Source organism: Phragmites australis, chromosome 22 (genome assembly GCF_958298935.1).
Source record: "Phragmites australis chromosome 22, lpPhrAust1.1, whole genome shotgun sequence".
Classification (NCBI taxonomy): domain Eukaryota; kingdom Viridiplantae; phylum Streptophyta; class Magnoliopsida; order Poales; family Poaceae; genus Phragmites; species Phragmites australis.
Genome location: NC_084942.1, coordinates 18,192,887 through 18,218,476, shown reverse-complemented (window position 1 = coordinate 18,218,476; position 25,590 = coordinate 18,192,887). Strand labels below are relative to the sequence as shown.

The following is a 25,590-nucleotide window of genomic DNA, read 5'->3' as shown; positions in this document are numbered from 1 at the left end:
TTGTGAGAGGTGTTAGAACTTGGTGTTCCACCTTTGTGTGCTCCCCTCCCCTCTGTATCGAGAATTTATGAGAATCAAGCCTTTTGTGGCTTAGTGAGGATATAGTGAGGTGTGGGGAGGTTGGGTTGCTCACACATGTCGCTTTAGTTGCATGTATTTGAGCACTTGTGTTGATCGTGCACAAGTTCGGGAGTTTGTTACTCTTGGAGACCACTATCTCCTAGACGGCTGTGGTGGATTGATGGCGATCTCATAAAGTGAAGATTGTGAGGAGGCTCGGAAGTGGTTATGGAACTCACTATCTCCAGAGTGGAGGAAGAGTTGGCCATAGTGGAGACGAGGAGTGCAAGTGTGCAACCTCGTGACAAAAAGGGATGAAAGAGACCCGGCTCAAGTGTGACCGAGCTTCCTCAACGGAGACGTAGGATATCGGTAGATATCTGAACTTCGGTAACAAATCATTTGTTTCCACATTTTCTTACTTTGTGCATTACTTTGATATTCATGCTTGTATGCTTATTTGTATGTGCATTGAGTTAATTTCATGATATGCAAATCTGTCATTTTGCACTGATCTGATGTTCCAATGAACAGTATCGGAACATTCGATGATTAGTAATTTTGGATCATCCGATTAGAGTTTTTTGCATATCTTGCTTCTAACATTCACATTTATTTAGGGTGATTTTGCACTAGTTGAGCCTAGTATATTCAGGTTTTTTCACTTGTGAAAAATCTGTTAGTTTATTTCCGCTGTGACTTTAGGCCAAATTTCAAAAGGGTACGAACTTTTTGCAAAAATGCTTATTCACCCCCTCTAGGTGACATCATTGTCCATTCATTATATACCCTATAGTTAGATATTCAACAGTAGCCCCCTTAACTTTACTCAGTCAGTAGGATTTCTACAAGTGCCTACTCGAGTACTGCCAAGTCTAAGCCTCGTCGAATAAAGTAGATCAAGCTCGCAGTCGAAAGAATCGAGCAAGAAAATGTCCTGTTCCAAGTATCGAGTGGAAACGCTATTGTGTCAAGCGCCCTACCGTTGTCCGCACTCGAGACTCAAGAAAGGCTTGAAAACTCGATTTCTCGACATCCGTCTCTGAGTAGAGTTAAAAAGAAATCTCCCAAATTTGAGTCATGAGGTATAGGCACATTTAAGGTAGTCAAATGAGCATGCAAAGATCAGCACGACGCCACCATCCCGTCTTTCACACAGAACGAGGCATCGCAGTAACAGGAGTGGTTTCCAAAACAGACGTTAATTACCAGGCTTTTTTATCAATATTGGACTGTAGCCATTCTTCATCCTCTCGCCGCCAGCCTCCTGCTTCAAGCCCTCACCTTTCTCCACCCAAGCTCCCACCGCCATACAGAAAATGTCGCTCATGACTTCCAGCCCTTCCGGGAATGCCACCTCTCCTTCCTCGCCTGAGAAAGAATCCAACTTGAAGACCGCTGACGCATCCCCCAAGCAACTAGACGAGATGAGGCTCTTAACCGAAACCTGGGCGATCTCAACGTTGCAAGAATCGAAGCTCCAAGAATATGAAGGCGAAGGAATCGTTCCTCCACGCGATTTGGCCAACTGGAGACTGGCATCGGGTGAGGAATTCACATCCTGCCAGTTTGATCATGAGATTGTGGTTTTTTAATCCTTTTTCCACTGCGGTTTCAATGTTCCCCCTTCCAAGTTTCTCCTCAATGTACTCGACTGCTACCAAATCGAGCTCCATCATTTAAATTTGAACTCGATCACTATGCTTAGTGTCTTTGACCATCTGTGCGAAGCTTTCCTTGGTATCGAGCCGATCTTGAATTTGTTCCAGTATTTCTATCATCTGAAGAGAAATACTGAAAACAATTGTGTCGGAGGCTGTGGTTTCCAACTGTGGAATGGAATGAAGAATTCCTATATCTCGGTTGCGCTAATCTCCTCCTGGCAAAAAGATTGGAAGAAAAATTGGTTTTACGTTTCCAACCCCGACCCAGTCACCTCTCCATTAGTCTATAAACGCCTCCAGCCCCACCTAAATCCGTCCTGGCCGAAGAAGCACCGCGAGCTCAACCACACTGCACACTTCATCAAGAAGATTGGCGAACTTAGGCTGAGTGGTTAACCGGGTGGAATGTGGCCAAAGACTTCATTAGTCGAAGGTCGAGCCCCTTGAAAGAGAGGAATCGCTTCGCTTGCGACTATGCTGGAGATAACGATAGCTCCCGGGACGCGGCTGGATGTAAGATTTAGTTAGCATTGTACTGCTTCTGTAGCCATAGTCGAACTCTTTCGAGTGACTTCTTCTTTCTTTAGCTCTGTCCCTGCAGGACACTACTGCTCGATTGAACAAATTATTTTCTGAAAAAGCGCCAGCATGCCCTGTTCAACCCTACTCCCTTAAGAATCCTTGACCACTGGTAAGAATTCGCTGGGATTGAGAAAAACATTATTGATTATTTGCTTCAGTCTGATCTGACATTTTGATTCCAAGTCCCAGCCTTCCACCAACAAGATACTTCCTCCTTCGGCGCCAATGACAAGGGGAAAACTCCGGCTGGTCAAGAGGCCGAAGGGTCTCTACGATCGTAGAGATCATCATCGCCGTCCGACCCACCGCCCCTCAAACCCACATCGGGAAAAAGTCCACTGGTACTGAAATCGAGTCCTTTAGTTGATCACCTGTATAGTGGCTATTCTGGTTATCGAGCATATTACAGCTGACGCCTAGTCCATATGGGCGGCTTTATTTTAGGGAACAACTGGTGCACCCCTTCAATCACGTCCTCGAGAAAACATGGCGCCTGATGACTTGGTAAGAGGGGTAACTCGTATCAAGTTATCGTTCTTCTACAGGTCCTTCTTCTGAGGATCAGCCCGATAGGTCCAGAATGATGATGAATCATTGTGGGCTGGTTTCCTGCAGGCAATGGCTTCCTTAACTTCATTGGACTATCAGGTTATCCCTTCAACACGACCCGTATCAGCTATTGACATGATGAATAATAAAGTAACAATCAAGAGGCAAAGGTCAAACATCATTTCACGCATTCCAACGACCAAGAGGTTTGACTCGAATACTTATCTGGTTTAGCAGTCTTCCTTTGCTTCCCTCACACGGTTAATTACAAACCATCCTCCCTGAAGAAACCTCAAGAGCAGATGGTGAACGATCTGACCAGCCAGCCAACCCCAAACTCCCAAATGACGTCGCCTCTGTTTCCTCGAGTAGAAAAAACTCCTACGAATGCACCTGACACAAGCCTGCAAGCCAACAAAGCTGAGGCCCGAGCATCATCCTCGATTGAGGATCCTTTGGCAGTGCTCGAAGATCTCCTCAATGCTGCAAGTGCCTAGCGGACGCTGCCAAAGCTTGGTATTCAGAAGTCGACCACAACAACTGTCAAATGGAAAAGGATGCATAGCTTGCGACTAGCCTGGAAAGAATTGACAGTTAGTCTGCCCACGGATCACTAGTATGTGACTTGAATCATTAGGCAACTGATAATAATTGATTTCTAGTTGCCTTTCCCAGTTCTCGAGTCCTTCTTGAAGAAAAAGACACTCTTCTTGATGAACAAATGAAAGCACTTGAGAACAATGTCAAATATCAGGAAAAACTCAGAGGTGATCTGAATAAAGCAAAAGACGACCGAAAAACCATGTCTACCGAAAGGGACACCATGGCTATCGAACGAGACGCTCTTGCTGCCAAACGAGACACTATGGCTACTAAACGTGACCGTGCGGTTGAAGAGCTTCAGAAGCTAGGGGATCATACCCTCGACCGCATGAATCAATTGGCCTTCGTAAGCACTGAAACGATGCTTGGTCTCCTCAAAAACTATAACCCCAACCTCAACACTTCAGTAGTAACGGAGGGGTTTGATTGTTCAGAAGAGAAGGTAGCAAGTACTATTCACAGCATCAAGCCTCTAATTCCTGTCTTCGTCAAGCTCAGCTTCCCTAACAACAAAAGTGACAGTAGTCCGTCTAGCTGATGGTCCATGACTCTTGACTCAAAACCTTTGAAACTCGATCCATAATTTGGAGATGTCTGTAAATATTACTATTATTTTGCTTGTCCATTATGCTTTTACTACTATTCCCTTGTTGATGAAATAGAGTTAGTATAAGTAGATGCAAAAACTAATTAGTAATATGTTTAAAACCATCATTGAAACTTATTTACCGAATATCTGTCAATACCTGAAAGCTCAACTAGACATATTATTAGATGCATTGCCCCTCGAGTAAACACTCGAAGTAACCAAAATAGTAAGGAACAAAAAACTAGTATGAAACTAAGAAAAAGAGACACCATGATGGTTTTTTGCAAACTTTTAGCCGACTTGCAGATTTGACTAGCCTGCAAACATGAACTTAATAGAGAACACATATGGGACCGACTAGAACTTCAAAACCTTGTTGGCCATTAAGCGTGAGATGTCTAACAATCTCTTGTGCTGTTATGCCTTATGAGGTGTAGTTGTTCATCATCAACCCAACACATGCCTCCGTTGGTTCTATTTAATGCAATCGATGCAAAGCCAGATAAACTTTTGCAAAAAAATATGTATTTACAGAATATGGCATTAGTATGTAGCCACCGACTCTATGGTCGAGGAGAGTATTTCCCGATCGGAGAGTAAGAAAGAACATATCTATACCATCGAAAGTATATGATGTAGCCCCCGACTCTCTGCTCGATGACTGGATCGAGTGGAGAGTAAAGCCGTAGCATCGAAAGTATGCGATGTAGCCCCCGACTCTCTACTTGATGTGATAATCAAGACAGAGAGTAAAGTTGTAGCATCAACAAATACCCGACATGGCCCTAACTCTTCGCTCAATAATCAAGTTCAAGTAGAAAGTAGAGCTGACGTTAATCAATGTAACTCCTGGCTCTCCGATTAACATGATAATTAATCAGAGAGTGAAGCATAAGTGTAAGCATCATCTCACTATTCCCGGCCATATGCTCGAAGGTGTAAACCTATGAGCGTATGACTTTGACTATGTTATGGTCATCGAGTGAATTCGAACCGTTAGGTAGGTGAACATTAAAAACCCACTCCCGCTTGTGCTCGTATTCACCGCAACCTTTGATTTGACGTGTTGTAATGACGCGGCATCCCTCTGCACGGAGATTGGATGCACCATAATGCCTTGGTGATGTTTCGGCTTCTGCCCAATGCATCAGCTTTGAATCACCGTGCACTCGAGGCAACCTTGGAATTTCAACCATCGTTATCGGATCTTGACGGTACCAACCCTTTCCATTCGACACATTCCCGCGACTATAAATAGGGGACCCGAGGCCGTTCATTTTCATCCCAATCTCCTTTGTTCTCGCTGTGAATTGCTAGTAGAACTCGTAGAACTTGAAACCATGGCCTCCACTCCACCGTTGTCTCCCAAGCAACATCCGAAAATCGAAGAAGTAGGATCTCTCACCCCAAGGACCCTCACTATGGTTCCGCCGAGAGTCATCATCGTTTCCTCCGACGAGGAGGAATCGAGTGAGAGGCCTAAAAGGAGGGGGAACGGGAGGTCTGTTGCAGGTCATCGACCCTTCACCCGGCACCTTCGTCGCTTCCTTGACGCCGATGCCACCGAGCAAGTGGCACAGAAGTCAACAACACGGACTGCATAAGAGGGAGGTGAAGATGGTGGTGATCTTGACGAGATCATCGACCAGGTTGCTGACAAGGTCTTCAGCGATGGAGCCCCTGAGCCACCAGTTGTGAAGAAAGCACGGTCGTCTTCTCTGTCGACAACCGTCAGATCACCCCCACGTTCCGCAGAGGGTTATTCGGCTCCATCGGTGCCAACCAGCAACTCCAGCAGGGTTTTTGCCTCAGCCACTATCCTTGGCCCTTATGCTGGTCGGCAGCCGATCCCCAGGGCGATCAGGTACTGCCCCAAGGAGGTGCAAAAGAGGTTCCTCGACTCGTTCGAGGGCAAGTAGGGCTCCACATACTTCTGAACTCTTGGAGGTGGTGGATCTTCACTATTTGCAAGAGCTAGGTGAATCCTTTCTATCACTTTGCACTAGACACGCAGGTCAGAAGGAAAAATATGTAATAGGGTAATCAGTATGATTAAAATGTAACCGACTTACCTTTACTTTACCTTATATATGAATGAAAATGTCAGAGTTGATCGATGTTCCACGAGCTTTCAAGTTCTCCACCGTTTGGAGTAGATAGTCGCATTGATCCAGGTCGAGTGACTTCGACTACTATGTAGGGTCCTTCCCACTTAGGTGACAACTTATGGCGCCTAGCCTGTTTCGACACCTTTCGTAGAATAAGGTCCCCAACAGTTTCCTGGGCTGGATTTTCTGACTATGAAACCTACATAGCGCTTATTGGTACTTAGCTGCTCATATAGACACTCGATCACGATACTCTTTGAGTAAATTAACATCGTCCGCTCTTAACTGCTCCTGCCCCTCTTCTGAGTAACTTTCCACTCGAGGTGATCCAAAGTGCAACTCAGTTGGGAGCATTGCTTCTACTCCGTAAACTAAGAAGAAAGGAGTTTCACCAGTGGCCCTATTAGTCGAGATTCGAACGACCCATAGCATCGAGGGAAGTTCTTTCGCCCAACGTTTCGAGTAGGCTTTCAATTTATTGAAGACCTGAGTCTTAATACCCTGCAAGACTATACCATTGGTGCACTCAACCTGACCGTTACTTTGAGGGTGAGCTACTGAAGCAAAAAAAGTTTTGATGCCTAATTCTTCACAAAACGCAGTAAAGGTTCCGCTTTTGAACTGGCTACCGTTGTCTGTAATTACCCGATGCAGAATGCCATATCGAGTAATTATGCTCCTCATGAACTTCTTAGCCGCTTTTGCAGTTATCTTTCCCACGGATTCGGCCTCAATCCACTAAGTGAACGTGTCGATAGCCACAAATAGGAATTTGAAACCACCTTGGGCCCTTGGGAATGGTCCCAGGATATCCAAGCCCAACACGGAGAAAGGCTAAGAAAAAAGAATTGTTTGTAGAGCTTGGGCTGGTCGAGTGGTGTGCCTTCCAAAAAATTGGCAGCTTTCGTACTTTTTGACCAGCTCAGAAACATTTTGGAGGGCAGTCGGCCAATAGAATCCCTGGCAAAAAACCTTTCCAACCAAGTTACGATAAGACGCATGATTACCACACGTGCCTCCATGGATATCGAGCAATATCTTATTTACCTCTTCCTGAGTGATGCACTTCATCAAGATTCTGTTACTCCCCTTTCGATAGAGCTTAATAGATTGCACAAGCTCTAGTAAAAGTAATGTAAAGAAAGATTTGCTGGTTGGATTACTCTCAATTTTGGTCAGCAGAAACTAGATTCAAATATGAAACTAACCCCACAAGAATCGAGTAAATCGGATATGTGGATCAAGAATTATACCTAGTCGAAGCAGGCTATATCAACCAGAATCGAGTAAGTTAAAACCTAATCGAGTTGACAAAAAGCTACTCGAGATCAAACCAAATCCACTCGAAATTTTCTCAGATCAAACACTAGATATTCTAGCAAGGTTTTGGATGGATTAAACCAAGATAAAACTTGATAAAAGCACGCGATTAATCGAAAACCAAAACCAAACATGCAGAATATAGAACAAAGAGAAAATTCCAAATCAGCAACTCATCAACTTACGAAACTTAATTTTCATTATATAGATGAGTTTACAAGATGTCTCTCCAAATCATCCAACAAGGATTTCAACGAAATCCCAAAACAGCTCTCTCTCGAGTTTCTCTATCTCTCTGCTGCATTGTGCTGCCTTGTTCTGCACTTTCTATTTATAGGGTAGCCACACGCACAAACGTGACCGAATCGAACTACAACTCCCTATCATATTCAATCTGGTCTCTATCCTCCTCTAATCATAAGAGGACAAACAACTTCCGCTAATTAAGCTAATTAGCCAACAACTCTTATGTAATCATGCATGCATCCCATGCATACATGCATATACGTAACCAACTCGAGTCCAGCTCTGACACCAACTCTTGTCTCGAGTCCAGCCACCACACGACTCCCTCGTGCCCGCTCCAACTCGAACAAGAATTCGCCTTCACGTCCTCTCATGATCAGATCGCCTCCAGCGTCCATCATGAAACCTTGTCTCCATATGCATTATTCTCTTAGCTCGAACGTCCCGCATGACATCCTCGATCACCACGACCTCAGTTCCTCCTGAACCTAGTCGCCGAACCTCAGTTCCTCCCTGAACTTAGTTCGTCAATCCGTCATCGACCACGTTCGCCTTCGAGCAACACCTGCACAGGAATCAAACAACAATTGAGTACGAGCACAAGTCCTTCCAGACTTGACTCAAGATCAGTTCACGCAACTCCACTCAAACTCCAAGCAAAACCAAGACACTAACATAAGCATACCCAACTAATGATAGCGCATCAAACCAACTATGCTATCCAAGCATATCTTAGCAACTCATGAACATCAACCAAATGTCATTATGCTAAATCACTTTGCTCTGCCAATTTCATCAATCAAACTAATTTTTCATCACATGATATCACATATAGTTTGGACTTACAATCAATTTTCTCTGCAGGCGCATCATCTTCAGGGATCTCTCGACCTTCGAGATAGGCTCGGAATGGAGTCATCCAAGTTAGCTCGCATTTGAGCTGTGCAACTACCATGTCTGCGGATTTGCCTCGCTGACCTGACCAGACTACTGGCCAAGTTGGGCAGCATCTGTGCTCCAGACTATCGAGACAGATGGTTTGAGGAGTTTCTCAACGAAGACTCCCACATGTGTTAGAGAATGGGACGAAGTGAGCCTCACAAGTTCATCAGTGGTGGAGTTGTCGCCTCTTCAAATGTTCGTGACTTCCATCCCTTCGAACTTTGCTCGAGCTTTCGTACTTTGTTCAGATAAGCCGCCATGTTGTCATCTAAGCACCAATACTACTTTTGCACTTGGTTTACAACTAGCTGTGAGTCCCCTTTCACGAGTAGTCACCTGATTCCAAGTGATACAACTATGCGGAGGCCGTTTACTAGTCCTTTGTATTCTACAATATTGTTGGAAGCTTTAAATTCTAATTGAATAACGTACCTGAGTTCGTCACCCGTTGGAGATTTGATCATGATGCCAGCCCCAAGCCCTGAAGCGCGAGCGATCCATCAAAGAAGAGCGTCCAATGGTCCTTAGCCACGTTTGGCTTTGTTTCCTCAACATTTGTCCACTCGGTGATGACTTCTGCTAGTACTCTCGACTTAACGCTTATACATGGTGCGTAGTTTACATCGAACTCATTGAGCTCGACCGCCCATTGCGCGATTCATCCAATAGCCTCTCTATTGCGTATAACATCCTTCAGTGGATACATCGTCACGACGGTGATCTTGTGCACTTGGAATTAATGTCATAGCTTCTGGGAAGTCATCAAGACTTCATATAGCAACTTCTGCACTTGCGGGTAATGTAGCTTAGTGTCGTGTAGGACTCCGCTCACATAGTAAACCGGCTTCAAGATCTTGGCCTTCCTCTCAGGACACTCTCGCTCGACCACCAGGATCGTGCTTACGACTTGTGGGGTAGCTGCAATGTATAAGAGCTTGACTTTTTCATTAGGCGGGGTTAGAATTAACGGAGATGATAAATACATTTTTAAGTCTTGAAAAGCCTTCTCCGCTTCTTCCGTCCACTTGAACCGGTCATGTTTCTTCAGCAGCTTTAAGAAAGGCATTCCTCGCTCGCCCATCTTGAAGATGAATCGACTAAGGGCTGTTATACATCCTGTCGGTTTTTGAACTTCCTTCAGTGTTCGAGGCGATTGCATCTGGTCAAGAGCCTCGATTTTGCCTAGGTTGGCCTCAATGCCTCGACTTGACACTAGGAAACCAAGAAGCTTGCCAGACGAGACACCGAACGTGCACTTCTCAGGGTTAAGCATCATACGATACTTCATAAGGTTGTCGAATGTTTCCTTAAGGTCGTCAATTAATGCATCTACAGTTCTAGATTTGACCACAATATCATCGACATAAGCTTCAATGTTGCGCCCAATCTGGGTTCTGAATACACTGTTGATAAGTAGCACTAGCACTCTTCAACTCGAAAGACATCTTTACATAGCAAAATACACCGAAGGGAGTAATAAAAGTGGTTTTTTCTTCATCCTCTATCCCCATGCTAATTTGGTGATACCCCAAATAGGCATCTAGAAAGCACAACAATGCACAACCTTCCATAGCATCGACTATCGGGTCAATGAGAGGAAGAGGATCTTTGGGACAAGCTTTGTTGAGGTCGGTGAAGTCGACACACATTCTCCACTTGACGTTGGCTTTCTTCACGAGGACTGGATTTGCGAGCCATGTGCGATGACGAACCTCTCAAATCAAGCATGCCTTTAGGAGTTTGTCGACCTCCTCTTGGATGGCTTGTTTTCTATCCTTCGCAAATCTTCGATGCTTCTGCACCCCAGGTTTGGCACCGGGTTCCATAGCTATTCGATGCTCGATCACCTCCCTATGGACCCCGGACATGTTGGATGGTTGCCACACAAACACATCTCGGTTTGCCTGGAGGAAAGTGATGAGCTTGAGTTCCTATTTGGGATTAAGGACGACCCCAATCTTGACCATCTTGGCAGGTTTAGATGGGTCGAGGGGCACTTCCTTGATGCCACCACCGGTCTTTTTGTTCTTAGCATCGTCGTCATTTCACACATTTGGCGACATCATTAGACTTAGAGGCATCTGTGAGGCTCACGAGCTTGAAGTCCATGATCTTGGTGGCAGCTTGATGCTTATGGCACTTAGACTCTGTACCCTTTGAGGTAGTTGTTGTTCAGCAGAAGTGTTCGACCATGTTTAGGCTCTGCTTGTCGCACTTAATTGCTGCACGTTGATCTCCCTTGACAGTTATAACCCCTATTAGGGCCTGGGACCTTGAGCACCTAGTATGCATAGTACACCATAGCCATGAACCTACCTAGCATCGGGCGGCTGAGGATAACGTTGTAAGATGTCTCAAAGTCCACAACATCAAAGGTCAGCTTCTCCGTGCAGAAGTTGTCAGGCTCACCGAACATGACCAGCAACTTGATCTGGCCGAGGGGCATGGTCAATGAGTTTGGAGTTATGCCATGAAAAGGTTTAGTTCTCGTCTTGAGCTCTGACCTTTTGATCCTCATCTTGTCTAACGTCTTGGTGAAGATAAGGTTGAGCGAGCTACCCCCATCAACTAAGGTCCTGAAGACTTCGATGTTGAGGATAGTAGGCTGGACCACAACTGGATATCGACCAAGGAGCGTAACTGCAGTTGGATGGTTAGCTTGATCGAGACTTCCGACCACTTGAGGTACCAAGGAGGTCCAATCAGGACCAGGTTGACCTCTCGCTCGACTGTCTTGTACTGCCTCTTGGACTCATACGAGGCAAATCCCGCGATGATATGAGCCAAGCTCTGGTCGACCCCGTAGAATTCAGGCTCGTCATCCTTAGCGTCTGGTTTGGCCTGTTTGCTACGGTAATCGACAATAGTAGCCTTGAGTTTATCGTCGAGTTTCTTTTTGATAACGTGGCACTCATCAAAGTCATGCTAGTTGGTCCGATGGATGGGACACCACTTCCCGTCCTCATGGCTTAGGCCCTTGTTATCCCCAGTGTTGCGTGACTTGCTCCTGTCAACCGCTGCTATGGTCGTGCCTGGACCCTTGCGCTTATCACCAGGTTTGTTCTTCTTCCCCTCATTCTTTGAGGACTCGGGTTTGTCCTTGCCAGACTGAGAATTTTTGGCGTGTGCCTAGGCTTCAGAATGCTTTGCACATTTATCGGCCAGCTCGAAAAGTTCTTTTACTGTATTGATCTTTCGAGTAGCTAGCTTCTTGACCAAATCTTGTTCTTTGACGCCTCGCTTGAAGGCGATGATGACCGAGCTATCAGAGATGTCTGGGATCATATTATGCCTGCCACTAAACCAGCTAATGAAGTCTCGAACAGATTCTTCCTTACCTTGGTTCAGTTGATGAAGATCGTCTTCCATTCCTAGTCACTCGAACGTTCCTTGGAAGTTGGCGATGAACTGAGCCCTTCAGCTCGGCCCACGATCGGATCGAGTTGGGCGGCAGGTTCAACAACTAGGACCTTGCAGGTCCATCGAGGGTGGTCAGTAGGTAATTGGTCATTGCCCTGTTGTCACTATGAGCTGCTCGAATAACGGTAGTGTAAATCTATAACCACTCGTTAGGGTTGAGCTTCCTGTCATACATATGGATCGGACCCACTTTGAACTTCTCAGGCTATCGTATCGACTGGAGCTCGGGTACAAACGCTTCGTAGCCTCCGTCAAATTCTTCAGGAGAAAATGGAGGACTATTATGCATGTTCCTTTGAATAGGGGAGTCACGTCAACCGTCTCGTCCAAGAGATCTGCGGTCGTTATGAGGACAATCATCTTCACGACGTTCCTCACGGTGGTTGTCTATCACTCTTTGCAGATTGTGTTGGTCGTGAGGGATGCGATTCCTTAGGTCTTCCTGGTTTTTACTCCTATGGATAGGGCAGTTACCGTTTGGTCCGCAAAACTACGCTCAAGCTCGACCACCCGAGCTTCCTTTTTGGGAACCCTCGACTCAGGGATGTCCACGCCCGTGGCTCCTCAAACCAGCACCTTGATGGCTGGGGCTCCTAGAGCTACTGGGGTTATTCACTCGAGCCACCTGGATCTGAGTCGCATCGAGCTGGGTCTTGATTTGATTGACCATCAGGGTCAGAGGATTTGCTGGATCCAACTCGGGGAAGGACCTTAGAATCATATGAGCCCCCTGGACATTAGCTTCCGGAGTACTGAAAACACCACTACCCAGACTTGGCTGTGGTCAAGTTGATGCTGCTCCGTGATCACTATGTTGAGGGAGTTCGTCCCTCGATCTTGGAATCGTCGCGGCTGGAGGCATCACCTAAATAGCAGGTGCTCCTAAGCCGAGTCGATGTTGAATTTTGGGGTTCACTTGACCCTCGGTCGTCTGTCGATGATGGGCGGTATCAGGAGCCTGCGGAACTCTAGCTCTAGACGTCTCTGGTGGTAATCCTCCGGCGGTGCCAGTGCCATGGGTGGCAGCTACCGTTGTTGGGTCTTCAGGGATTCCCACACTGTTGTTCATCACGATGTCCGGATCTTCCGCGTTTTGCTCATTGGGGGTGCCATCGGCTCCGGACATGAACATGAATCGATCTATACAGCTGCTCTGGCCATCAACGGAGCCATCATTGCCACTTTCCTTACTCTCCCTGTCGCTGTCAGTGTCCATGAACTGAAGAGTGTTGGGCTCCTTGGGATCCCACTCGAGCTGTCCCACCTCGCAATATGTGTCCAATGGGCTCAACTCGATGATACTGATGTGGATCAGTTCATCTTGATCGTCCCAGCGGTATGCCATTGTTCCGAAGGTGATCTCCGAACCGGCAGGAGGCGATGTGAAGATGACTACCACCGACTCGAAGTGGTCGTAGAAGCCGGTGTCGGAGAATCCAACACGAACGCACACTTGAGACATGATCGATCCTGAAAAACAGATGAAGCCCCCTACCTGGCGCACCAACTGTCGAAGATTAGTTCTTGACAATATGTTCATAATTTAACCGGGGTACCTTTGAGATCAGAGATCGAGCAGGAAACAAGGCACACGATGTATACAGGTTCGGGCCCCCGATGCGGAGTAATACCCTACGTCCTATGTAGATGATTCTGTAGATGGTTGATCTCGAGTACAAGCAAGGTGGCGACCTATTACATTGGAGTAGATCGGATCTAAACTAATCTAAATTGAAGCCGCTGAGTATCTCCAAGGGCTATGATCTTGGTGCTTGTGTCGAGTTGTGTATGCGTCGCTCTGTTGTGGGTTGCGCCTTTTTTCCCCTGTCGGGGGTTTGGTTCCCCATCTTATATAGAGGTCCTAGCGCCACCTTGAGTCCATCGTAGTTGATAGAGAGTCCTTCACCTTGTCGGCTAAGACAAGGTAGCCGAATCCAGCTTGAATACTAGTCGTACTCAAGTCGGTTAACCCGATCGAGACCTTCCTAGTATAAGAAGCTGTGATCTCCGAGTATACTGGGTTCCGCAGACTCAGATCCTCAATATCTAGAATTGTCCGTCAAGTATCCGATGTACCCTATTTGTATATGGTGTACTCCTTGTACGTATATAACTCGTAGTTAGATATTCGACAGAACTCCTACGCCACTATCTTCTGACCACTGCGTCGCACCTTCTTGTCCGCTCCTCCTTCATAGGTGAAGGCGTGATCTTGTCAACTGCACAATGATAGGCCCCAACCTGAATGTGCTAAGCTAGTATATCCGAGGATTAAGCTCTCTTGCTCGCTGCGATGTAGTCCACAAAACCATCGCTTCTTCCAATTGTCACATTGCATGCCTACAAGAGACTAAGCTATGTGATATCCAACTGGTCAGCCACTGCTATTCACCTCAGGGGCAAAAAGCTCTCCTGCATCGCGCACAAGCCAACGATTAGATATCCAACTGCTTCTTTGGAATGACAATGGAATTGAGATAAATAACATATCAACCAGCGAGTTTCACATTTCAGCACATGTGACTATCAGACAGTGCTCAACCTCCTTTTTCCTAACCTCGGTATATGGACCCACGAGAGATAGTAGCAAACCAAACTTCCTTCCGGAGATTTACACCATCAAGCCGCCGGCAAATGAAAAATGGCTCTTGCTTGGGGATTTCAAACTGATCTACAAAGCCTTCGACAAAAATAATGGAGCCTTAAATCACAGCCTGATGGAACAATTCCGGGACACGATAAATGAGTGCGACTCGTGTGAGATCAACCTCCAGAATCGAAGATTCACCTAAAGTAACGAAAGGCGAAATCCATCTTTGGTAAAACTAGATAGAGTTTTTGCAACTCCGAATGGGACTACGTTTTGACAGACATGCCCTGCACGCTCTCTCAACCTCCCTTTCAGACCATTGTCCACTGCTCCTATCCAACCAAAGGGGGCCTAATCAACCAAAGTCCTTTAAGTTCGAAAATTTCTGGGTCCGGATCCCCGGCTTCATGGATTCGGTTGCCTCTGCATGGAGTGCACACTTGTATCACTCCGACTCTATCCTAGTCCTTGATCATAAGGTTAGGCACACGGCAAAGGAACTTAAAGTCTGGTGTAAGATTATTCTGGCAGATACAAAACTACAGCTTCTCATGGCCCTACATGTCATACTACACTTATACACTGCATGCCAAGGAAACCAAGAGTCTATCGGAAAGGGAACAACTCCTAAGGGCCCAACTCAAGAAATGAATTTTGGGACTTGCTACGATAGAGAGGGCACAAAAGAAACAGGCTTCATGTATAACTTATCATAAGGACGGGGATGCAAACACAAGATTTTTTTCACTCCAAAATCAATGCGAGGAGACGAAAGAACCACATCCAAAGACTACAACATGACTAGGGTTGTGCCATCTCCCATGAAGAAAAAGCAACGATCACACAATATCACTACATTAAGTTCATGTCCCACCCCCTAGGTCATTCAATCGACCTAAACTGGGAATTGTTCGACTTTCCGAGAAGCAATCTTCAATCATTAGATGCTCCTTTGTCTGAGCAGGAAATATAGCACGCCATAAACCAATTGCCTTCAGACAAGGCTCCGGGACCAAATGATTTCACTGGACTTTTCTTCAAAAAGTGTTGAACATAATCAAAGAGTACATCATGGTGGCAGTGCAGTCTTTTCACGATCTGCGAGGATGTCACATGCTCATCCTCAACACGGCAAACATCGTACTTCTGCCAAAAAAGGTGGGAGCGCATAGGATCTCATATTTCAGGACCATCAGCTAATTAATACATTCTACAGCGAAAATCATCTCCAAGTTACTAGCACTGCAGCTCGCCCCACACATGAACACCCTTGTCTCCTAGTGCCAGAGCGCTTTCATCAGACAACGAAGTATCCATGACAACTACATGGCAGTATGTAACACAGCGATAAGACTCCACCAATCTATGACACCATCCTTGCAATTAAAGCTTCACATCACCAAGGATTTTGATTCTGTCCGCTGGGAATACTTCCTTACTCTGCTCTAGTGCCGTGGGTTTCTGCCTCGTTGGTGCGATTGGATTTCAATGCTCCTCGCAATGTCTTTGTCCAGAGTCCTCCTGAATGGAATCCCTAATGCACCCATCCAGCACAGGCGAGGCCTCAAACAGGGTGACCCACTCTCACCTCTCCTCTTTGTCCTTGCCATTGACCCCCTACATCGTCTCCTCGACCTAGAAGTCACTACGTGAAAAAAGCTTAAAAGTGACGGGTCATAATCGTTATGGGTGACGGGTGCCGCACTCGTCACCCCGAACGCGTCACTGATGACTAGTCATAAGTGACGGGTAAGGACCCGTCACTAATAAGGTCATTGGTGACAGGTCAAAACTTAACCCGTCACTTATTAAGGTTATAAGTGATGGGTCATAACTGTGAGTTGTCACTTATTATAAGTTATAAGTGACGTTTTTCGCGTTTTTTATAGAAAAAAGTCAAAAAAATACTTTTTTCATCCGAGCCATCCCAACGCATGCCTATCACCACTGGCCACGGGTCACTTCTATTTTTTCAGCACTTTTTCAGTCTTTGCGTCAAGCGGGAATCGAACCCGCCACCTCACCTCGCGCGCGCGCGCGTTACCACCTTAGCTATCGCGTGTTTGTGATGGACATCAGATATTTTATCCTTTTACCTTCTTTACCGAAGGTCATAGATGACGGGTCATAACAGTAACTCGTCACTTATGAAGGTTATTAGGTGACGGGTTGTAATCTTGACCCCTCACTAATGACTGATTTTTTTTATTTTACATATAAAATTTATATTAATATTTACATATAAAATATGTATTAATATTTACATATAAAATTTGATAGGTGACGGGTTATAATTTACCTATAAAATTGTATTAATATTTTATGAATTTCTGAATATCTCATGCAAACGATCGCAATTTGATAGGTGCCCCGGAGTGCCTCTAGTAAAACGGACATAACTTTTACATGCGAACTCCGATTTTGAATTTTTTTTTACTCTACGGACATCTACAGAAAAAGTTACATCCGTTTTGCATATGAACTCGGGTTCGGTGAATTTTTTGAGGCCAAAAATGGCTTGGAAGATTGAGTTCTCGCCCCCGAAGTTTCTGCACCGTTTTCGGAACGTGCGTTTGTGTCCATAGCCGCCACCTCTTACATCAAACTTGAGCAAAAATTATATAAATTTCCTATTCTAATGCTGCTTAGGTGATAAAAAATAAGAAAAAATAAAAGAAAAATAAAAAAATATTAATGAACTAAGTATCTATGACTATTATCATTAGTGACGGGTCACAACATGACCCGTCACTGATGTCAGGTCATAAGTGACAGGTCACAACTTAACTCATCACTTATGAGTGCCCAAGATGACCTGTCACTTATTACTTGTCATAAGTGACGGGTCACCTTGCACTACTCATAAGTGACGAGTCAAGTTGTGACCCGTCACTTATGACTTGACATAAGTGACGGGTCACGTTACAACCTATCACTACTATCATAAGTGACGGATCATGTTATGACCTGTCACTAATTTCGTGTTTCCTTTGTCTGTTTTTCACGTAGTGAGTAGAGGCCAATCTTCTCAGTCGTTTTAGGGGACGAAACACATGGGTGCGCATTTCTATGTATGTTGATGATACTGTATTGTTTGTTTCTCTGAAAAGAGAGGGGGTCTATCCCTGGCTATGATTTTAAACATGTTCGGTGAGGTAATAGGTCTACAAATAAACTTCCAAAACTCGATGGTGGTGCCAATCAGATGAGCGAACCTATAGCTTCAAGAAATTCTTGCAGAACTACCGACCACTCAGGCATGCTTCCCCATCACATCCTTGGGACTGCCCCTCTCCACCCAAAAGCGAAGGCGAGCTGACTTCTAACCCCCGGTAGACAAGGCTAACGTGAGCCTAGCAAATTGGAAAAGGAGAAACATGACTCCTAATGGTCATCTTACCCTCATCAAGTCTGTTCTCACTGCCCAGCCAATCTACTTCCTCACCGCCCTACAAGCTCCGAAATACATTTTCAAGACCATTGATCGCATACGGATGAATTTTATGTGGCCCGGTTCCGAGCATATCATAGGTGGAAAATGCAAGGTGAACTGGGCAAAGGTATGCATGCCAACAAGCAAGGGAGTTACAAATTCTGGATCTTGCCAATTTCATCAGAGCGCTACATCTTCGATTGTTGTGGCAATAATGGGTGCTCGAACACAAGACTTGGGTTGGATATGACATTCCGTGTAATGACACGGATAGGCTCCTCTTTGCTGCGTCTACCAAAATAACCATTGGCAACGGAGAAAAAGTTTCTTTTTGGCATTCGCATGGCTACAAGGGCAAAGGCCAAAGACATTGCCCCTAAAGATCTTCTAAGCATCCAAAGTTATACGCCGCACTCTGAGCGAAGCCATCACAAATAGCACTTGGATCGCCGATCTAGCCTTGGCATCAGGGATCACGGCCCAGTTCTTTGTCGAATTCGTATAGCTCTGGACCATGCTCCAAAAATGTCCAATTAAATCACGACACACAAGACAACATCGCATGGAAGTTCACAGAACACGGTGAATACACATCAGCTTCAGCTTACAAGGCACAGTTTCTAGGCTCTATACACATGAATTTCCGTAGTCTCATCTGGAAAGCGTGGGCACCGCCGAAATGTGAGCTTTTTGCCTGGCTGGAGAACCAGAACAAACTTTGCACATCAGATAAACTTGCCATCAGGGGTGACCGCACAACCCAATATGCCTGCTTTTCAGAAGAAGGCCATAGACTTGTCACCACCTTTTTGCGGATTACAGATTCACCAAACATGTCTGGACTTTTATCAGAGAATGGACTTTGCAACCGTCGTTGTTGCCACCAGCCTGGCGGCATTCCGAGAGCATCTACCAATGGTGGACAACTATGGCTTCGGTGCCAAATACGCCAAGACACGGACTGAAGTCGCTGATCATCCTAGTTTGTTGGAAAATTTGGAAGGAGCGCAACAACAGAATCTTCAACAATTTGTACCACTCTGTGCTCTCGATAGCCCAAAAGATCAAGAGGCAGAGTCCTAGGAGTTTGCCGAAGCGTGGCGCCTAGGGTGCCTTTTTCGGAGAGAATAGGGCTTTTCTATTTTGGCGCCTAGGTGTCTTATTTATTAATATAAAAGGCAGCTCTCTTGCCCTTTCGTTTAAAAAAAAGGGGGACACTAAATAACAGTCTGCATGAACATCGTTCACGTGACTTAGGGTTTTGTGGATGTCCATCTTCTCGTTCATCGGTTATGTACAGGAAACCATACGAACTGTATAAGGATGATTTTTGAATAAGTATTTCAATCCTTGGCGCTCATTAACCATCACATATATTAGAAATCCCAACTCCCAATTTCTATTTCCAGTTGGACACCACCTACCATACCAAAAGGCAAAAAGCAGTCCTAAAAAAGTAAGAGGCAAAAGCATCTCCTATTTTCTCTGTCAGCACCTGACAATGTCGGTTCAGAGAAGAGGATCCTATGAATGCTCCTGCCTCTGGTAGCCAAATCTTCATCAAGACCACCAAAGAGATCACTGGGTGCCTGATAACGCATTGTAAGTAGTCCAACAAAGCTATTACATTACTCAAGCATGGTAACATAGTTTGGAGAGAGCTTACATCATATTACATGCTTTCAATCTTAACCGAATGACCCGATTTGGAACGTGTGAATTTTTCTTTAAGGGCCTCTTTGATCGACATCGACGATGCCAAATTCCCATGAAATAGTTTACTATGCCCATGATTACGTAGAATTAAACATGTGCTCAAATCTCATTTTATATGTCCTTTGAATTGTTCCATGCATTCCTTCTATTTGTCTCCATTCTCAATATTTTCTCCTCCAAATTTCTCTCTCTCTCTCTCTCCTCGTCCTGCCTGGTCTGCAGCTGCACTTTGGTCACATGGCCACTGCACACCGGACTGACACCAAGGCCATACGAAGCCACAACAGCTGCTTGCTTATGAGCGAAAACAAACAGAGACTGAAAGAGAGCGTGCTGCAGACCCTTTCATGGCTGGAGGGCTTCCGCTGGAGATGTCCCTGGCGGCGTCGGCTGGGGCGGGGGCGGTTGAGCGGCGGCGGCGGCGGCGGGAGAGGGGCGCCGCTAAGCGCTCGCACCGGCGCACGGTGTCCTCGCTCTTCGCCGAGCTGGGCGCGCTGCTCCCCAACCTCCCTCCCACTCGGGTGAGTGTGTGCGGTGCTCTGGACGGCCGCCTTCCTCCTCCTCCTCCGCTCTTGGTCGCTTCTTTCTTGGCAATGGCGACGCTGGCTGACGCGTCGTGCAGCAACTGCAAGATGAGGGCTTTGTTTAATGCTCTTTCTTGGCGATCGATGGCGGCAGCCTGCGAGCCGGGAGGAGATCGTGGACGCGGCGGTGGCGCAGGTGAAGGTGCTGGAGGACACGGCGGCCGTGCTGGAGGCGTGCCGCGCGTGCTGGAGGCGTTCCACCGGCGCGGGGTGGAGGTCCTGGCGGCGACGATGGCGCGCCACGGCGGCACCGCCGTGGTCACGGTCACCACGGCCGCCGCGGCGCCGGAGGTCCTGGAGATGGTCAGGGCGGACATCGCCCGCATCAACTGATCAATGGATTTGCCTGGAAGCAGTAAACCTTTTGGAATATTGTTTTATTGTCATCAAATGGTCTCCTTCAGTTTTTGGAGCACAAAACTAGGTTTCTTTTAGCACGAAATTAGATGGAAGAGATTATCAGTGCTGTGGAGCACCGATACGGCACTGACATTTTCCGGTTCGGTAGTAATTTCAATCTGCGCAGCGATCGATTTGCGACAGCCTGATGAACATTGTCGATCTCCCAACTCTGAACGACTGAGACCTTCATTTGCATTTGAAACTTTATTAAACTTTGCGGTATTTCTTATTGATGTAATCAAGTAATCAAGATCCTACATTCCTAATCCTACCACAAGAATAGACCTTTAGACAGCCATGCTCTAGATGAACAAGGACCTTCAAGCAGACATGCCAAAGATGAAGGTCAGGGTTAGAAAAAAACCGGCCGAGCGGATACATGTTGTTACCAGATTTACGGTACGTACCGGTAGCAGCAGATACATGTTTGTTTGAATTATTTGATTGATTTAACGAATACCATTTTTACATTCAAGACTAGCTCAGAGGAGATTTTGTTCCGTGCTACAAAATCCTAGAGGATAGAGAAATTTGAGAGACCCGGTTTTTCTAGCTCTGGTGCACCATGCAGCTATCTGCCACCAAGGACTGCAAAACATGGCCAAACAAACTTGCAGGCGCACCACCAGATCAAAACATCAGCGACAAACTTGCCGTGGCTCCGGCCAGACCTCGCCGGGGTGAAGCTGAAACCCCTCGCCGACAAAAACGTGGAGCATGCATGGTTGGTTCCCTTCTGTAACCATTTTTTGGGGCGCAAAGTGGGTAATGATACCCAAGAGCTCTCATCCACCAGTAAGGATTTCATTGCCCACAAGCAAGCTAGGCTTAGGGGATGAATCGAACACGAGAGAGCAAACACGAACTTGATTCCGAAAAGATGAGAGCTATACTGAAAATGTTCATCAGGTCACAACCTCTTGCAGCAAGGGGGCAGGAAGAGAAGGCCTCTGCGGCCACATTTACAGGTAATTCCATTGTCAGTGCTAGAACTAGAGCTGTTAGATTGTACCAAGAGTCAACCAACCTGCGCAAAAACAGATAAAACAAGGTTAAGAGCCGTAATGTGCAAGAGGGTATTGTCTTTAACCAACCTGCGCAAAAACAGATAAAACAAGGTTAAGAGCCGTAATGTGCAAGAGGGTATTGTCTTTAGAGAGATTTTGACTTACCAAAATGACCTTGAATCTGGACCGCCCAATCCAAAAACATCCTGACAAGAACCAATTTCATGTGAAAAGAGCAAAAGAGACTGTTCACCGGTGGAGACACGACCATTTGACCAATAAACTACCTGTGAAATCAATCAGCATAAGCTCATTACGTTGAGTGGCGAACTGCGTGCCAAGATTGAAATTCAAGGTGGGTAAAGCCAATGCCGGAACACCTATCAATGGGCTACTCTACTGAGGACTTGGTCACATGAACACGTCCATTAGGTTGCTGCTGCGTCTTCTTGTTGCCTAGGTCACAAATAAGTTACAAGTTAGATAATATTACAATACATTCTTTTTATGTCAGAAGGTTTCTAGTCATAAGGTAGTGGTGCAGGAGCCTTTCAGTAAACTAAAAGTTTAGACCTGAAGCCTTGTAAATTACAGGGTAAATCAGACATTTTTGCGGAGCTGAGGACTTAGCTTAGACCAGAACTCAAGTATGAGCTGTAATTTTGTTTTCCTCATAGGGGGCCTGTTATTTTGTTGAGCTACAGTTGATAAGCCTAAAATAGTTCCATTGGAACATTCTTTGTCCAACAGATTGCAAATTCTGTTATTTTAAACAACAGAAATAGAAAGTTACGTAAGCGCCCTGCCCTCAGTTACTAGCGATTCTTTTGGACGGGTATAGATGACTAACATGGTAACAGATTTATCATTTAAAAAAGTTTTAAAGAACCGAGTCGTTTACTACAGGAAGGAGAAGATTAAAAGACCATGTTCCAACCTTTGTTTTTCGAATGGAGAACGGCAGCTCTGCTGCATCTGGATCGTGAAACTTCATGCTGGTTTGAGGAACAAGACTCCTCTGAGAACCATGCAGTGCTGAATTGTCGCATGGAGAAAACCGTGACACCATCAATCCATTCTCCTGTGAGAAGTTTGGAGTTGTGTAGCTGCCCAAATGCTCCGCACATGATTCGTGGTAAAGCTGGCCAAGCTCCAATCGAAGCCGGTAGTTGCCTTGTGAATGATACATTTTTGTTGCAAGAGGAACTGGCGCATCTAATATAAATTAAATGAGAAAATCAAAACACTATCTGATCAGAGGTTACAGCGCAAGGAAAACTGAGTAAGACATTATTCTCAAGTGAAAGCAACATTTGGGAGAACATCCTAATTAGAGTCTCAGGTAGAAAAAGGAGATCATTAAAGGTAAGCCTTTTGATTACTGCTGCATAGCTATGCAGGGAAGGTTTCATTATGTAAACATTTTTCCTTCTCATTTCTCTTGTTATCAACATGGGGCACCCGCCTATGTTGAGCTGGCGAGCCCGAGTGGCTCTGGAGCCAGCTCTCAGGTTGGCGGCTCAAGTTTGAGCCCTGGCGCTGACCCCCGGAGGCACCCTCTGTTGAGGGTGTGGAGCCTCCCCTAATGAAAAAAAAACATAGGGCACCCGCCCTTGATTTTGATTACAACTAATAGCGACCCCCCTCCCCCCCCCCCCATTTTTTTTTAATTATCATAGCTCCTACATCCCAATGAATTTAGACAACAACAATATACTTTCTGATGATTGCAACTCATAAATTGCTACTGGAAAAAAGAGAAACCATAATTCCATGTGTTAATCATGCAGCTGGAGTCCTACCCAGAAGAGTAGAAGGAGCAAAGTCTGTTGGATATGCATTAATATAGGAGTCCAAATCATTAAAATGATATGGCATTCCACATTTAAATCAACTGCTTGTTGCTTAGCTTGGGTCCAAGAAAGAAGAGTCCATTATTCCATAACATGGCTACTTGTCTGTGCATGACAAAACATAAGCAGAGGATAATCTGCAGTCTCACAATCTCTAGGAGGAAGCAAGCATGCTGACAATTGAGAAGCAATTCATACCTCTAAGGCAACTTTTAGGCGCATTGATAGTAGCTGCATTATCAACAGAAGTTTTCAACCCTGCAAAACAATGCAGCATGTAAATAAACCCTACCATAACAAAACAAACCTAATGGTATTTTGGTTCCTGCCGAAATCAAAATATACTGTTATGAACTGAAACGCCCAATTCTGTCATAGAATAGCCAGACTATATTGTTTTATTTACTTCTTTACTTTCTCAAGATAAGTTCACTGTACCTGTAACAATTTACTCTTTCTGTTTTTTAGCACTCCATTGAAGTGAAACCCGTTAAAGATGACCAAATGGGTCACTCAGGCCGGGCCGGCACGGGCCCAGCTCGACACGGTCCGAAAACGGCATGGCCCGATAGGCCCGTTTACTATAATGGGCCGTGTCGTGCCGACCCGCGTGCCGAGTCGTCGGTCTACGGCACGGCCCAGCTTTCATCGTGCCGTGTAGGGCCGGCCCACGGCACGGTCGGCATAATGGGCCAGGTCAGCACGGTGGAGGCACAACGGGCCCGGCCGGCATGGTGGAGGCACGCTCGACTCGCCAGCACTTCGAAAATAGAAAAAATAAAAAATAATAGCTAAAAAATTCGAAAAAATCAAAAAATTATTGAAAATAAATAAATAAGAGCTTTATTGATTGGTTGCCTCGTTAAAAACCTTTCTACTAGAAGAAAAAAAGAGTACAACCTATGATTATGCTCCGAAAATTACATGGTTTCATTAGAAACCACAGAATTTTGCTTGCAATATTTAATATGCTTCCTCAAGTGTCCCGTTCCATTTGAAGATCTGGCACCTAATTCATTGCTGCATATATTACACTTAGCAAATCTTACCTGTTCCCCGTTAATTTCTCTAAAGACCTTTTCAAAATGTTGCAACACCCATGACCATGCACGCGAGTTCTCGGCGTCTTGATCCATGAATTGAAATAAGGAATTGATTTCTTGATGTGAAGTGGCTACTGGCTACTTGGATAGCAACTAGGAAAAAAGATATGGGTGGCCGATGAGATCACATAGAGTTTGAGATGGTATTTATAGGCCAAGACGAGAGGTGGGTAGGGGTGGGGCCATGGGGGTCGTTTTAAAAAAAATAAAGAAAAAACATTAATAAAATAAAAAACATAGAAATAATAGGGATACATAATTAATTCTAAAAATGAGCTTTATTGATAGGTTGCCTCGTTAAAAACCTTTCTAGCAAAGGAAAAAAGAGTACAACCTAGCTCAGAAAATTTGAAATTACACGTTCTCATCAGCATCTAGATACAAATTTTGGAATGATTCTTCAAGTTCAGTGTTCTCTGCAGTGTGTTGCATTCGTGCTTCAGCTTATTTCCAATCTTTTACTATGGTGAGTATTTCAACCATATCACTTGACAGATTTGTTCTTCTCTCTTCGATTATCCTTCCAGTAAGACTGAAGGTAGCCTCAGAAGAAACTGTAGACACAGGAACCGTTAACAAATCTCGCGTTAACAGTGAAAGCACTGGATAATTCGTCTTGTGCTCATGCCACCATTGTAGTTTATTGAAGTTTTTTGTTCATGGCTGATAACGTCACTGTCGATGAAGGTAGTTAGCTCCCCTCCGGATGTTGGAATTCCAGTGCTCGTAGATGATCGTGACGAAGAGTCTGAACTTCTTGATGAAGAACCTGCACCAAATATTTTCCCCCACGTTGTCGTCTTCTTACTTGTTATGGGT

At 45.4% G+C, this 25,590-nt stretch overlaps 1 long non-coding RNA gene and 1 pseudogene across 2 annotated transcripts; one reads left to right on the top strand and one right to left on the bottom strand.

The window, feature by feature from the left end:
* Positions 1–20,169: 20,169 nt before the first annotated feature.
* Positions 20,170–20,739, top strand: LOC133904563 (uncharacterized; annotated as a pseudogene).
* A 661-nt stretch (positions 20,740–21,400) lies between these two features.
* LOC133905253 (uncharacterized) lies at positions 21,401–22,809 on the bottom strand. Of its 2 annotated transcripts, XR_009907596.1 has the most exons (4): positions 22,753–22,809; positions 22,196–22,271; positions 21,981–22,102; positions 21,401–21,835 (listed from the first exon to the last, which is right to left on the bottom strand). It is a non-coding gene; the product is annotated as an uncharacterized LOC133905253 (long non-coding RNA). The 2 variants fall into 2 exon arrangements; XR_009907595.1 differs by having other exon boundaries at positions 21,981–22,271.
* Between the last annotated feature and the right edge of the window lie 2,781 nt (positions 22,810–25,590).